The sequence below is a fragment of the Dasypus novemcinctus genome, chromosome 30 (genome assembly GCF_030445035.2).
Source record: "Dasypus novemcinctus isolate mDasNov1 chromosome 30, mDasNov1.1.hap2, whole genome shotgun sequence".
Lineage (NCBI taxonomy): Eukaryota > Metazoa > Chordata > Mammalia > Cingulata > Dasypodidae > Dasypus > Dasypus novemcinctus.
Window position 1 is genome coordinate 37963883 of NC_080702.1, and position 15707 is coordinate 37979589.

Consider the following 15707-nt stretch of genomic DNA (forward strand, 5'->3'; position numbering starts at 1 on the left):
AATTGTTCCCAACTCCATTCCTCAGAAACCTTTAATGCCCTCTTTATTGCACAGATCTCAACAAGGGGATCCGGAGGCCATACAATTATGATCAGCTTTTATATTATCACCAACTCCATCAGATGCTAATAATCCTCAGGGAGGTGTTGAGTTCCATCTTGAACTAATACCTTTTAAACTATTGAAAGGTCTAAAACAGGCAAAATTACTGAATAAAGTCCTTGTTAGTGAAATCAGGCTTGTAAGAAAGCTCTCTGTTAAAGTGTTAACTAAAATGAGGAAACTATTCTGGCAGCAACTCTGCAAACCCCCTGCTGTCTACATGACAATGTAGCTATAGGTTAGTGGGGGTTAATAGAGTTAAGCCACTGGAAAAAGAGAAAAACGTGGCAACAATGGTGTTCTGTTTCCATGCTAATTCTGATTGGGCTTATTTAACCAAGACAATAAAATTAGTAGAAAATTTTTATCATGGTGTTGAAAGGAATTTTCAGTTTTAAATCTATAGTTTACTCCAGAATTTCAAGTCTCAGTATAGTCTTACAGAGTCATAATCCAAAAATATGTGTTAACCGTCTGTCTAAACTGCTAAATAAGAACTTAACAACCTTTATGCTGCTCGAGTTATCTTAACTTGAGGTGAGGAGCCACCGCTTCTCTAGACAGGGGGCTCGGGGTGGGGAGGCACAGGCGTGAGAGGACGCACAGTGACTCGAAGGACAACTGCAGAGACAAGGCGGATGGCGCAGGTCTTCTTTATTGAGGAAGTACAAGCAGTTTTATAGAGTATGAAGAGAGGGGATTGGTGGAGGGTGATTGGGTTCTGATAGGCTAGATTAGCTGTTGTTACCTTATAAGGGCATAGAAGCAGAACTCGTCTACTAGGCTGGTCAGTAGTTAGTAGGGAGAGCTTAAATTTGAGAGGGCTGAGCTGGACAGCTCGCTGATAGGTGGAAGAGAGCAGGCGTGCCTTTACGAGGTAGGAGGCCCTGAGATTGGCCCAGACGGAGGTGGTGTGAGGGGGCTTGCGTGAGTTTCCCCTGCGGGGAGGCGTAGGTGCATACCTTGTCCCGAGGGGCCAACCAAGGGAGGCATATTTCATGCCTCAGACCTCAGAGGCAGCCAGTTCTGAGAGCCAAACTTTTGCATGCTTGCCCTCATTAACTGATTGCTGATAACTGATAACAATGTTTCCAAGCACAAGCTTGCATGTTACAGGCAACATGGATTCCAAAAGAAATCTTAAAAAGTACAATCTAAGGTGTGATATAACAGAGGACTTAAAAGCAGTTATACCAATAAAGTAAGAATTATGAGTCCATTGTAAACTGTATGTTCCTGTTAATGTGTTGTAATCATTTTGTGTTTGTCTATTTGTTCAATGTCAGTGTATATTTTGATACCTCCAGATGGTAATATAAATTAATAGGTAAAAATTTTTAAAAGAGCTCTATTCAAATGGCTAAAAAATTAAATAAGCATTTATATTAATACATAAGTTTATATGTTAATAAGATCTCTACAATGCTAAAAATTGTAAGTCTTGATTAACAAAATTACTGTAAGTCTTTTCATAAAAAGTTATTCTTCCCTAGATTGAAATGAATAGTTTATTTTTCTTCACAGGATAAAATGAAGGATGTAAAACTTAAATGAATATTAATAAAGGTTAAAAGTTTGTGGGAAAGTTGACTGAAATTTAATAAGTTTTTTCTAAAAGTGTGTTCTATCTTAAAGTAGGATGGCTAATTTTTCATAAACTCTTGGAACTTAAAATGCATGTGGCAAGTTGTAGAAGGTATTGTGGTAACTTTAAGTAAGGGACTGTGTTCTGTGAAGGTAAAATTTGTCTTAAAATAATATAATTATAATCTTTATGGTTATAAATAATTATAAGAAGTTAAACAAAGCATTGTTTGTTTAAATTAAGGTATTTAAATGGCTAATTCCAAAAAGTCATTATTAAATATATATAAAACTGAATTGATAATAATAATAAAAGGTAATTTTATAACAGGAAAACTTGTTGGCAGCTAGTCTTCCCTGCAAACTAGTTTCTAGGGGACTGTTTCTCGTATTGCATGCTACTAAGTATTTAAAGTGAAGAAAAGTCCATTATTTTAACAAGCTCATTTAGTGTTGATGGCAATTATATGTTGTAAGAAGTTTGCCTGGTAACTTAGTATGTAGGATATATGGAATGTGTTTTTATTGTTAAGGAAACAGGAGATGATTTTGTCCTAAGACAAAATGATTATTAGAAAGGAGTAGAGTGTGGGACAAAACCTGAATGAATACTTAAGAGTGTATAAATTTACCAATATTTTAGCATAATATTAAACAGAAGTACAATGTGGTTAATTATGGTTTTCATTATTATAAAAAGGTATGTGTCACAGAAACAACCTCTTATCATAAATTAAAATAACAACATTGTAGTATGCAGCAGTCACAAATATTGCTAGTTTGCTGCAAAAAATTAATATCCAGCTGTGTTGCTATCACTTTGTTTTAAAATGTGGTAAGACTTTCTTTAGTATTTCCTTAGGCAAGTCAAGCCTGCCTGTATTCTCCTACCAGTAGAAAAGTCAACAATGGACTTTTGCAGTGCCTCCCCAAAGCTGTTTGCATAACCCAACCATCTGTCCTGGCATGGGGATAATAATCTACCTGCATAGAAAAAATCGGTGGCTGAAACTTGACTGATGACATTATGTTAACCAGTAATCCTTTTTTCAGAACGAAAAGAAACATCAGAGACAACACTATCTTATCTTAAGAGCCTGAACTAAGCAAACAATTGGGACAGGCTGCAAAGTCCCTGGTGCTCTATCAAATTCCTAAATGTGGTTTGGTTGGGTGGGATAAAACTATGCCCTCTTGTTATAACTGATGGAATGCAATGTTTTCTCATGTTAATAGAGTTTGTAATGTTGAAGTGCTAAAAATCTTTCATCCCTCATTTAGCTCAAATGTTAAAATCATTGTATTAATTGGGAAAAGTCCTTCATGGAAGTAGGAAAACCTCCAGCAAGCTGCTTTAAATAATAATAAAAGGATGGTAAATTGTGGACATTAACTTAGCCTATGAATTGGATGTAGCAAGCACCCATATTGGCTTTGGGTGACGTTTGTGGCAAAAGCAAAACTCTAAACAAGTAACCCTTGGGTTTTAAACACAATTCTGGAAGGAGACCAAAAGTACAATATAAAAAGGCAATTGTGTGCAGCATAGGAGGTCCTGCTAAAAGTGAAATATTTAACTCAATAGTATCTGGACACTCTAAAGACTGCCATCTCTATCCAGGGGTAGATTGCAAATACTAAAAACAAGACAGAAATGATGGACTATTGTAAATCACCCTCAAATTATGAAAAAACATCTGGGATACCTGTTAGTAGTAACAGGTAACTGTCTGTCATGTTCCTGCCCACATCACTAACATCTCTTTTAGGACTGTTGATTCAGATGTGTTTGTGAAGATCCAGGGCCTACCCCTGAAACCTGAGAAAAGGCAGAGTGGCTCCACCAGAAAGGTGAACATCATGAGTACCAAACCTTGTGGTGCCTAGTCTAGCAGTTCTAGCTGCCTGTTACTGGCCAACAGCTCATAGACATCCCCCATAAGTTCCTTCATGCTTACCCCAATGACTGTAACATCAGATCCCTCCTTCTCTTGAGAGGAATGAGCCCTCAGATGCACTACTCAAATCCACTGGAGCTGTATTCATTACTTTACTAAAACAAAAAGGGGGAAATGTGGAAATATGGCCAGAGATTAAAATACTTCATTGAGACCTGTGGCAATTGCTGCCATGCATCACATTAACTTTAATCATAAAAATTTTCAATTGCTGCCATGCATTACATTAACTTTACAAATCCTGAAACTGAGAACTTGCAGCTTGTGTATGCCTATGGACTTTGGGCCTGTGTGTTCTCTCCTTATGCTATTGTGACAGGAACTGTTAACATCACAAAGGAAAATGGATACCGGCCCCTTGGACTAATGGCACTCATAGTCATAACCTGCAAAAGAATTAGTGGACTGGACAGTATTTGATCCTTAAACATATCATTTTAAAGCCTGTGTAGGAGATCCATTTATTTTCATAACTGGTAAGATAACTATTAAGAATGAAAAATGCTAGTGATTTGTGGCATAGCCAAGAGCACACTGGTGAACAGTTAAATAATTGGGTTAATGATTTATAATCTGCTGTTTTGCATATTGGAGATCAATTGTATAATTTAAATGTGTTAAGGGGATTGAGGTGTGGTTGGAATGAAAGTAATTTCTGTATGACTCTGCATATAATTCATCAGATAGAGTATGGAAAAAATTGAGAATCATTTATTAGGCCATAAAAGTAATATCTCTATCTCTAGAAATGATGGAATTACAAAGAAAAATATTAGAAATGTCTCAAGATCAAATGCATGTAGCCAATGATGAGGATATTTTCTCTGATATGATTTCACATATTACAAAATTTAGTCCAGTAAATTGGTGGCAATAACAGCATTTCCTATCAGCTTTAGGAATAGGGGCTAATCATATTTGTTCTGTTGCTCATGATTCTCACCTGTGCTGGGCAGTGCTTTCGAAGAAAATTGCAAAGCCTAACAGCCGTGGGACATGCAAATAATCTGGTGCTAGCAAAAGCACTTCAATAATTTCCCCAAGTCAAAGAGCTTGGCTGGTAGTCAATGACGGGTAAGACTCTCAGAGGAGGGCAACCTAAGACAGTTATGGTCACCTCGACTAAAACTAAAAGGGGGAAATGTTGGAAACTGAGGCACAGTGGCCTCTCAAAGAGAGACATGCTGTCTCCATGCTGGTGCTGTCTCCATGGCTACACTTGCAACCTAAGAATGTGGTCATTAAGAGTTCTCAGCAAATTGGTTGAAGCTCTTAAAGGCTGAAAGACAAAATGAGCTCATACCTTTTGTAGTGAATAGAACACATAGACTTTGTACCTTGAGATAAGATTTTTTAAAATTCCTTAGACTATGGGTAATGCTGATAGTTAATATGTGATGCCCCTTAATGTCACATACGCTATGTTTGTGCTATGTTTGTGCTTATTGGCACATAGGCTACCTTTGCCTGCTTCTTGACATGTACACTATGGTATATGAAGAGCCCCTTGTAAACAATAAAGTTGTCTTATGAGCTTGAGGCTTCAATGCTCTCAGAGCCCCTGATTCCAATCTCTCTTTGTCTTTCATTCCTGATACCCTTTGGGTCTGTCGACTCCAACAGTTTAATAGTGTATTTCTTAAACTCCAAATTTCTGGGAATTGTATTGGTGCACATGGAACATTTACTCAAACTTACTGTTTACATGTGCACATGGAACTTTTACTCAAAATTACCTTATACCCAATGTGTACATGAATCATTTTCCCAAACTGACTAAATGCCAGTTTATATCATCAGCTCAAAATGTCTCAAAAAACTGAAATAACAATAAGCACTTGAGGGAATTAAACTACATATTAATTGCCTAAAGAAAATTAGAAATTTCCCACTATAGAAGTGATTCTAGCATTTATTATCAAGAATATAAATAATTTCTATATGTTAATTATATTATGAAAGGGATATTAAAGAATTTTCTGCATCATGTCTCAAATCCCATCCCCAATATTCTGCATGATCCTACTACATTGAATTGAATTTCTCTGAATCCTGAATATATTAAGCAGTTGTGATTTCCTTTTCTTTTCATTTAAATTATTTGACCAAGACTTTATTTCTCCTTTCGCTCATCTTACATAATACTAAGCCCCTGCCTTTATGAAGAACTCCATGAGCCCCCTCATCCCAATAAAGATGCTGATTGGTAGGTCCATGTTCATACATTTATTGCATGCTTTAAACATGGAAACAGAAACTAAATGATGTTCTCCCTAATTACCTGTGAACTAGAGAAGAGCAGAAACAAAAACTCATGAAGGGTATGTTGCTTCATCCTCATGTTGTACAGAATAGATATAAATATATCTAAAATCATTCCCAAAGTTTCTGTGCCTCAGCTCTGTGCATGAACAGTTTTAGGCACATAAACTGAGGAAGGTTAAAACACATTACTTAAATATTATCTAAACATGCTTTCAATCAAGACGGAAAGTAGTTACTTGAAAACCATGTTTTAAATTCTAGGTATATTAATTTGTTGAGGTCAACAAAGGGGCTTCCTAGAAACTACTCAGACTTCAAATATGTCTGAACAATGACTCAAATAAGATAGTTCAGGGCAGAGAAAGGGTATCATTTCAGAGGAAAATATTTTTTATTATAAAAATGAAATTACTAAACAAAGGAAAGAAGAATTTTGTTTCTGCAGTGTTCCTCCAGATTCTTTACAATACCTTATATGAAATGGGGATATAAAGCAGAGGTGAGGATTCTTGTGGACATATACTTACCTGTCTCATAGGAAATCTCATTCTCTGGGCAGGGGATGTAAAGAAAGCAACAGATAGCCTTTCCCTCCTGAAATGTTTTCCTGAATCCAGGAAAACACTTCTTACTGCATACAAAGTTGGGAGTCTGGAAAGAAAATCAGATACATGTTCTTAACAGCTGTGGTTTTAATTCCCCAGGCATTAGATTGTTTAAATATATAAATCAAACTAATTGATAAGATGTCAGGTTTTATTCAATCAGCTGAATGTTTTAAAACAGGAAGTGACTTCAGCATTCAGAGACAATTTCCCAGCTCATCTTTGGGGAGTCAGCAACTCCTGAGAACTCATCAAGGACCTCCATGGGAGGTTCATTGGAGGCCCTGTTTGCAGTCTGCCTGTGCAATCTGGACTTGTGCATCCCCATGGTCACTTGAGAGAATTTTATTAAATCTCATATTATTTACAGGTATCTATGGTTTATTCATTTCCTTAGAGGACCTTGACTAATAAAGCCACCACAACAAGACTTTTTTTTTTTTAATTTTGGTGTACTAGGAAGCACAGTGACTTTGTCCTAGCCACCTCCCAAAATCCTGTGGTCCACTCTATCACCTCCCCAGATACAGACAATTGTAGATCCAGTGGTACATCTGAGTCAACATGCCCTACTTTTTATGTCCAAAACTTCCTGGAAAATTCCAAAAGTTAAGAAAACCATACCAGGCTTCCAATTTCCTTTCCTTATCCAAATTTGCTGGGTCTCTAGCAGAATTGTTAATTTGGATGTTCTTCAGAAATGGGTGCAGCTGAAAGGGACACACCTGTGAGGAATTGTGCCCTCTGATTAAGGCAAAACACCAAGGTGGGAACATCTTCGATCCTCTTTAATCCCTGCTTCCTAAGGCAACTTTATTATTAATTTTCAACTAAATTTAAAAAAAAAGAAACTGGATGGAGGACTAAAATATCATATCATTTATAAAATACTAAGTTTCAGAGGAAAACTCCAAACACAAGAAAAAAATCTGTGAGTGTGGGATGTATATGAACCTTAAAGGAAATATCAAATCTAACCACTCTCAATTAGTAACTGAATTCTACCAAAGCAAGGTCACCAATACTTTAAGAGGTTGCAGATTTAAATGATATAATTGATATACAATATCCAACACAGTGTGTAGAAATAATTCAATAACTAGTTTATCTCCAATGTTATTCAAGTGCTTCATGGAAGAAGTCTAGGTATTTTATATTAAAAACATTGGGTAGGCAGTATGCCGAGGTCCTTAGTAACATGAAGCATTAATGTCTATTAATAACTCATTCTCTTCTTGCCATTGGCACCTTCCTCTTCATGGCCATTTCTACTTAAGGCTAGATTTACCTCTTAGAAAGTGAACTAGTAAATAAACTCTTGCACATTTGGAGAAACAACCCTAAAATTCCTAACTTGAGCATATGCTCAAAAGCAAGAAAATCATTATTATGACATGTTCTGAAATACACATGCTGTTCAATGGAAGGTGTATTACCAACCAGGGATCAACCACCTGCCCATCTCCATTTTACACTGACTGCATTTCTACTCGTTGAAGAAGCATTTCATGAAGGCTCTGAACAACAAAATACACTGCATAATACACATTATAGCTTCCTTCATTCATGTCCTTGTCAAATAAGCATCAAGGAAAAACTCCACAGAGGCATTGGGAGGACAGTTCTCCAGCGTTTTGCAGTCAGATTCAGAAATGAAGCAATCAAAATAGATGTACCACAATTTAGTGAGATAAAAGTCTTCTGGGTATTTTGAAGGTTTAACCATCTGGAGGAAAATTTTGAAAACAGGCATATCAGTAGGGTGGTGTTAAAAAATGAGGACCTCATAGAATGAGTCAATAAAATGTTTATCTCACTGATTGTAAAATTCCATTGTGAGGTTGTGACCCAAACTTTCCCTATCACTAAGAATCTCCATCCCCAAAAGCTCAATCCCAAAAGTGAGTCAGAGTCACCATAAATGACAATCACAGTCACTGATGATTTTCTGATGTGTAAATGATGTCATCAGTCTTTTGAGGAATATGCCCTCTCAGTGACAGGGACCATTTTCAAAAAGCCTGCACAGACTCCCTTTTGTCCATCTCTTATCTCAAGTCCTATAGAAACTTTACATGTTTCTAGACTTCTGAGATGACCAGTCCCACCCAGGTCCAGGTGAAATGAAGCATCAATGAAACCATGCCAAGAGCCAGAGTTTTGTCCTTGGGGGGCATCTGATAAAGAGATGAAAACTTGTCATCATCACTCAGCTGGGTGTCATAAAGGCCATAAGCAAGCTAAAGGGGAAGGAGAAGAAGAGTCAGTATGAGAAAGAGGATTGGTCAGAACCCCAAGCTCAGTCTTGATGCATTTTAAGAAATGTTTTAAAAAGGTAGACGGGAAGATCTGCTCTTCTTATTTCCTAATAATCTCCCAATCGCTGTGAGCATAATGGGAATTAATTGATAAGTCCCAGTGGTCTAGGAAATTCCTTTGTCTCTTCCTCACTTGGTTTCACTTATGTTCTAGAAAAGGACACGTGAACATCCAACCATGTCTCTGTATACTGACTGTACCCTTTGAGACATGTATAAACACAGTTTCTTCATTTTGTCTTTTCTTTTAAGGATCCCTAAAAATAGCAAAGGAAACATTAATTCATTTTCCCTCCCCTCCAGTGGACTCACCTGTGGAATTTTGTAGAGTTCCAGCAGTGTTCCAATCTGAGCAGAAACTGCTCATATTTTTCCTGAAAGGGCTGCTACAGGGTTGATGCCTTTCTTACAGGTATAATTAGGAACATCTTTGCATAGCCCTGATTCTCAAACGTTGGCACTCTCCGAAGTACTCTGTTCACTGTGTAGTGAATTATAGAGAACAAATCACAAAGAAATGTTGGGTAAAAGATAGGGGTTCCTGTTGATCTCTTCAATAGCAAAAACCAAGGCCAGAACATACTGGTAGTTCTTAGTCTGAAACCTGAATGGAATGTGGAGTTATATTTAGGCAGCAGACTCAATTCATGGTTATCTTCAAATTCAATAAAATGACCAAATTAGGGATAAAAGAACAAGTGGACTCTTTCTAGTTGAGCTCTTCTGAAGTTTAAAAATCTTAGCTAATCCTGAAAGAGCTGAAAGGCTTTTGAAGATTATGACTGAATTCTGCATGGTGGAAGATGATAATATTTACAAAAGAAAGTATAATGAGTGGAAAACTTCATGTAGAATTTTTAATTTATTCTTTATATCTGGAAACAAAAATGATTTCTCCATATTAACACATTATTAAGTCATTTGTATAATGTCAGGATTAAGGACATCAGGTTGAAGTTAGAGTAATTCTGACTAAATGATATATCTGTTCAACAGTTCATTTCCAAAGTATAGGCAGATATGGATGGGTGAGGCTCAGGGGTACAGCATCTGTGGAGTGAGAGGAGTCCACAAGAAGACTGACATTCAGTTAGTCTAAGGTTCTACCCCAAGTTATGGATCTGCCATTTTCCAAGATCAACAAACTGCGAAGAGCCTCAGAGACCAGTTGATGGAAGAATCAGGCAAGGCAGGAACTTTTGTGAGAAGAAAATTGATGACGTGGATGGTGATCTCTAACTATACAGAATAGGACTGGAAACACTTTAGTATATGCTAAAGGGAAAAGTGTCATGATGTCTAAAAGGTCTGGTAACCCATTTCTTAATTAAGATATTACAATCCTATTAGCATTAATATTTAATTAAGATCTTCAGTTGTCCTCCCTTCAAATGACCCTTATTCTTTTCATCTTTCTTGTTGATTGGTGTACAGTTTTACTTCCTTTATTAAGAACTAATTTCCCAAGGTGAAGAAAATTCCATTCATTTAAATTACATGGCAACTTAAATTCCAAGAAGAATGCGTCTTCTGCATTTATTTCAAGTGTCCTTTTTTTCTGGTTTGATTAGCACACTAATAGCTATTGCTTTCTGTACATTTCAACAGTTGAACAAAAGTTTCCGAATGTGCTCAATAAATTGAACTTGTTAAACTCTTTCCTAATATGCTTTATATTTAGTACATATATGTTGTCATTTGTTTGAGAGAGAGATGTTGAACTTTCTCATATGGTGCCTAATTTTACACCTTGTTTCTCTTTATTGTTTATTATTTGAGGGTATTATATCTTCATATATTTATAAGAATTGCTATTTCTTTTTGATGATTTGTACCTTTTATTATTGAGAATTTACCCCTTGGATCCTAATGATGCATTTTATCCTCATCCATATATAAAATACTTATCTCTGATTATTTTTGGTTATTAACTTCAGTAATCTTGAGTATTTTTATAACTAATTGCATACTAATTGTATACTTTGACTTTCAAGTTGTCATTGTTTTCTTAAAATGTCTTGTAAACCCATTTTACAAGGAAGTAAGATGGTACAGTCGTCATGGGAAAAAAACTGAAATACCTATTAGGAAAATCTTCCACAATATAGAAAAAGAAGGATTATAATAGTTATGATAAAAGTCAAGCAGAAAATATATCTTCACTTTTTTTCCAGGATAAAAAAATCACACTCAGAGAAGTAGATAAAGCACTTAAGAAAATTGAGCATTTAACTGAATATATTTATTTAGGAGAAGAGTATTTTCTTAATAAGATTAAACCCAAGAAAACAAAAACCCACTCAAAATCAGAACTTAAATTTTGCTTTAGGCATAGACTGTGAATCCAAATAGCAAGTGGCTGAGTGTCAGGAATGGAAGGATCATCCCACCTAGGGGCTGATCTGCACTCTCAGATACTCTCCCCGTTCCAGATCTGAATGCACCAAAACTATTAGCCACGTTGGCTGCAGCAGAATATAATACACCTCATGTATTGTGGGATGAAATTTGCTTGAAGAATCCCTAAACAAAGAGCCTTCCTATTAAAATCAAGGGTAAGGATAATGTTTGTTAATTCCAGAATTGCTTTGTACATTACTGGAATTGTTAGACTATCAGATAATGCAATAAAATAACAGGCAGAAAAGAATGGAAAGAAAGAAGCAAAGCACAATTTTTGTGGGAAGTAAGATGGTTCACATGGGAAACTCAAGAGAAAATGTGCGAAGTATTTGTAGTTGATAAGGAAATGGTCAACCAAATACATACAACTATTAATGGCATTTAAAGATAGTGTCAATAATTCATTAAAGCTTTATGGGAAAATAGATATGACAGCAAAATAAATTCCTAATATTAATAATAAATATATAAATATTATTAATATTATTAATAATAAATAAATAATATTAGTGGTAAATAATATTAGTAATAAATAATAAATAAATTATTAGTAATAAATAAATAAATAGATATGACAGCATAATAAATTCCTAATATTAGTAATGGTAAATATTGGCAATTTCATTTATATTTTATAATATAAGTAATAATACATATGATTAATAATTATTATTAAGAAATTTATTAACTGTAAATTCCTCTATAAATTAAACTATAAATAATTGCTCTGTTTCTTGTGAGCAAGACCATAAGCTCTATTCAGGAATATAAAAGCACTAAAAACAGGGAAGTGAGTTTAATTCAGTGGTAGAGCACCTGCTTCCCATGTATGAGGTCTCATATTCAATCTCCGGTTCCTCTTAAAAATATTGCAACAATGTCAATAGTCTATAAATGTTCTATAAATTTAGTATTAATCTTACTGAAATAATGAAAATGTTCTAATAGTGATTGAAGCAATGAATGCACAAATCTGTGATTATACCAAATATCATTGAATGTACACTTTTGATGAATTGTATGCTTTAGGAATATGTATCAATAAAATTGATTGATTAGAAAAAGCTAACACAATCAGTAGATTACCAGTTACCAGTACCCAAAGGATGAGGAGATGAAGAAGAGAGATTTGTTTTTTAGTGGGTGAGGATTTTCTGTTAGAGATGATGGAAACCTTTGGGTAACAGGTATTGGTGATGGCAGCACAATAATGTCAATGTAATTAATACCACAGCATTGTACACTTAATGGTGCTTAAAATGGAAAATTTTGAGTGGTGTGTATGTTACTATAAAATATCTTTAAAAAGCAGGTATTTATAAAGTTAATGTTAACGTAGTTTAAGAGGTTTTTGGAAGCATGGTTAATTCAGGAAATTAGTGAAAATAATTGAGAACACTAAGGGGAGAATAAAACTTAGCAAAACCAATAATTGCAGTTTCTAATTAGGCACAATATTGTAAACAGTGTGGCAATGGCATTGGAAGATATGGATATATCACTAGGATAGAATAGAAAATGGAGAAATTATCTGTGTTTAAATGAATATTTCCTGCATTATTAAGCTGGTCTTGAAAACCAATATAGTTTGATTGGTGGTGAAAGTAATTAATTTTGGAATATAAAATTGAGGTAATCTACTTCTTACTTGAGCCAAAAACTTTCTTTTTCTCAGAGCAAAATTCAAAGTAGGAAAATTAGCATATCTATTTATCAAACTGTAGATTAGGGAGACATGGCCCAAAAGGCATACAGAATAAAAGAAAATATACATAAATTCTACTTTAACTGAAATTTCATGCTGTTATTTATTTATTTAGATACATATATATACAACACATATGTTGTAAACAATATTTAGAACAAGCAACATCATGATAAAATGAATTTTTGATGAAGTTCTTGTTAATCCCACTAACTACAATATTCTTAAAAAGTGAATAGAAAAATAGTGGAAGTCATAAAAGGCAAATCATCAAACAATATATTCCTAAGATCAATTAACCCAAGAAAATATGATGAGCCCAACTACTAATAAAATAAATGCAAGTATGGTCAATGAGCTAACATATTCTAACAACATGTTGTCCAAATATTTTCAAAAAGGAGAAGGAAAAAAATAGTTTCATTCATAGTTATTTATTCAACGTGTTCATTGGTGCATTTCTGGAGGGTGATTGACAATATGCTTAAAGAGCATTTACAATATACATGATCTTGGACTCACCCACTTTACTCTAGAATTTTTGTTAGCTTTTATCTGTGTAGAATGCAAATATCTGACTACTAGTAGGCCCGTTCTATTCTGAATAATAATAAGAAAATATTACAAACAAATGATATTTCAAAAATTATATTGGATTAAAATTGTATTACCAGCAAGACTATAATATTATATTTGCAGAAGAATTATCATTGTAGAAAATTGTGTATGTAAAATAATTTTATGACATCTTCTTTTATAAGCAAACCAAGTTAAGGAAGAATGTAGACCGAATGAGATCACACTGAAAATATGCACATTTTAGCAAGGCAAGAATATGTTCAGGCTTCATGGTAATTTTCAGGGTTTTTCATGGTTTTACGTGTTTTTTTTTTCAGGGACAGAGACAATGTTTCTATACATCCTATCTTTCATAACTGAGTTCTTATAAAGAATAATTTTTTAAATTTTATGTTAAAACATTTCCTTTGATTAAAAAGTCATTTTTTTCCTTCAGATTGTAAAGGACTTTAAAATAACTTCTTGATACCCTCCAGTCTTTTGAGCACTGGGCACTCTGCCTTCTGAATCTGGTGGATAAATCCCCCAGATAAGAAAAGCTTAAATAACTGCAAGTGTCTTCGAGTAAGTATCACACAGGGTTTCATTTCTAGACACAAAAAAAAAGCCGATTTGTCAAGGTGTATGTTTCCCTGAGGTGGTTTGAATGGACAACAGTGTTAAGAAGAAAAGCTGTCAGTTCCTCCTTCTCTGATGGACAGAACACTACTCTTTCCCTCTGCCTTATATGGTTCTTAAAGCAAGTTGGGACCCATAAAAAATCTGGCCTTCTACTCCAGGAAATTAAGCTCAAAATGTCCCTGAATTAGCCAAGCTCAACTTCTGCATTAAAAGACATCAATCAGCAGCATCTTTCAGAATGAGATGTGTGCTTCACATACATTGATGACAATATGTTTTGGATAATTATGGAGCAGATATAAGCAGGGAGGCACTGAAGGAGTACAAGAGAAAAGAAGAGATAGGCAGACAAATATCTAGGAATGTAAAGAAAGAAATCTTAGTTACAAACTCCTTCTAAAGGAGAAAGAGTTCCCAAATCCTTTACCTTTCCATTCCCTGTCAAAAATTTGCAGAGTTACTTGCAAATTATATACTTGTGGCACTTTCAAAAAAGCATTAACCCATCATTTTACTGAGTGAAATCCCCTCTTCTCATGTGACCAGAAATATCTGATGGAATCCCTCAAAATTATTATTATTTTTCTTATTTATTTTCTTTTAAATGTTACATTAAAAAAATGTGAGGTTCTCATATAGCCCCTCCCCCTCACCCAACTCCTCTCACATCGACAACCTATTCCATCATCATGACACATCCAATGCACCTGGTGAATACATTTTGTTGCACCATATGAAAATTGGTCTGTATTGTAGTCTACACTTTCCCTCTGTCCACCCAGTGGGCCATGGCAGGACACACAATGTCCAGCATCTGTCACTGCAACACCACCCAGGACAACTCCAAATGCTAAAAATGCCCCACATCGTATCCTTCTTCCCTCTCCCTACCATCAGCAGTTACCATTGCCACTTTCTCCATATCAGTACTACAATTTCTTCCATTACTAATCACAATAGTTCCACAGCAGAACACTAGTAAGTCCACTCTAATCCATACTCTATTCCTCCATCCTGTGGACCCTGGGATGGTTATGTTCAGTTCGCATCTACATCAAGAAAGAGCTTAGATTCCACATGGATAATGGAAGCAATTCTTCTGCTTGCAGTTGTAGGCACTCTTGGCTCCATAGTCTGATGGATGACCTTCTTCATCTCCCTGTTAGCTGGCCAGAGTAAGTCCAAAAACCCATATGGTAGGAGTTGCAAGTCTGCTGAGGCTCAGGGCCTGGCTGTCACATGGACAGTCCAGAGATTCAGGTCTCCTGAGTATACACCACCCCATTGCCAACCACAGGTCCAATAAAAGGCATGTGTAGAAAGGTCATATCTGAGTCGAACTCTGTCACACTCAGGAACACAAACTCCAAAGTAGGGCCAACTGACATGGCACTGAATTCCAGAGTCATCTGCCATGACCACAGAACCTTTGGGTCTCTGTAGCCCTAAGGAGAACCAATACCTGGGTTTCTATCTGCTTTGGCTGTCTCTGGAACCCTGCTGAAGTGTGCATAAGAATTACCCCTCTGATGACCTCCCAACTCTGAATTTTTAAAATCTACTGTAT

At 35.5% G+C, this 15707-nt stretch overlaps 1 pseudogene; it reads right to left on the bottom strand.

The window, feature by feature from the left end:
- LOC131272950 (vomeronasal type-2 receptor 116-like) overlaps window positions 1–15707 on the bottom strand; it is a 41502-nt pseudogene that overhangs the window by 20595 nt on the left and 5200 nt on the right.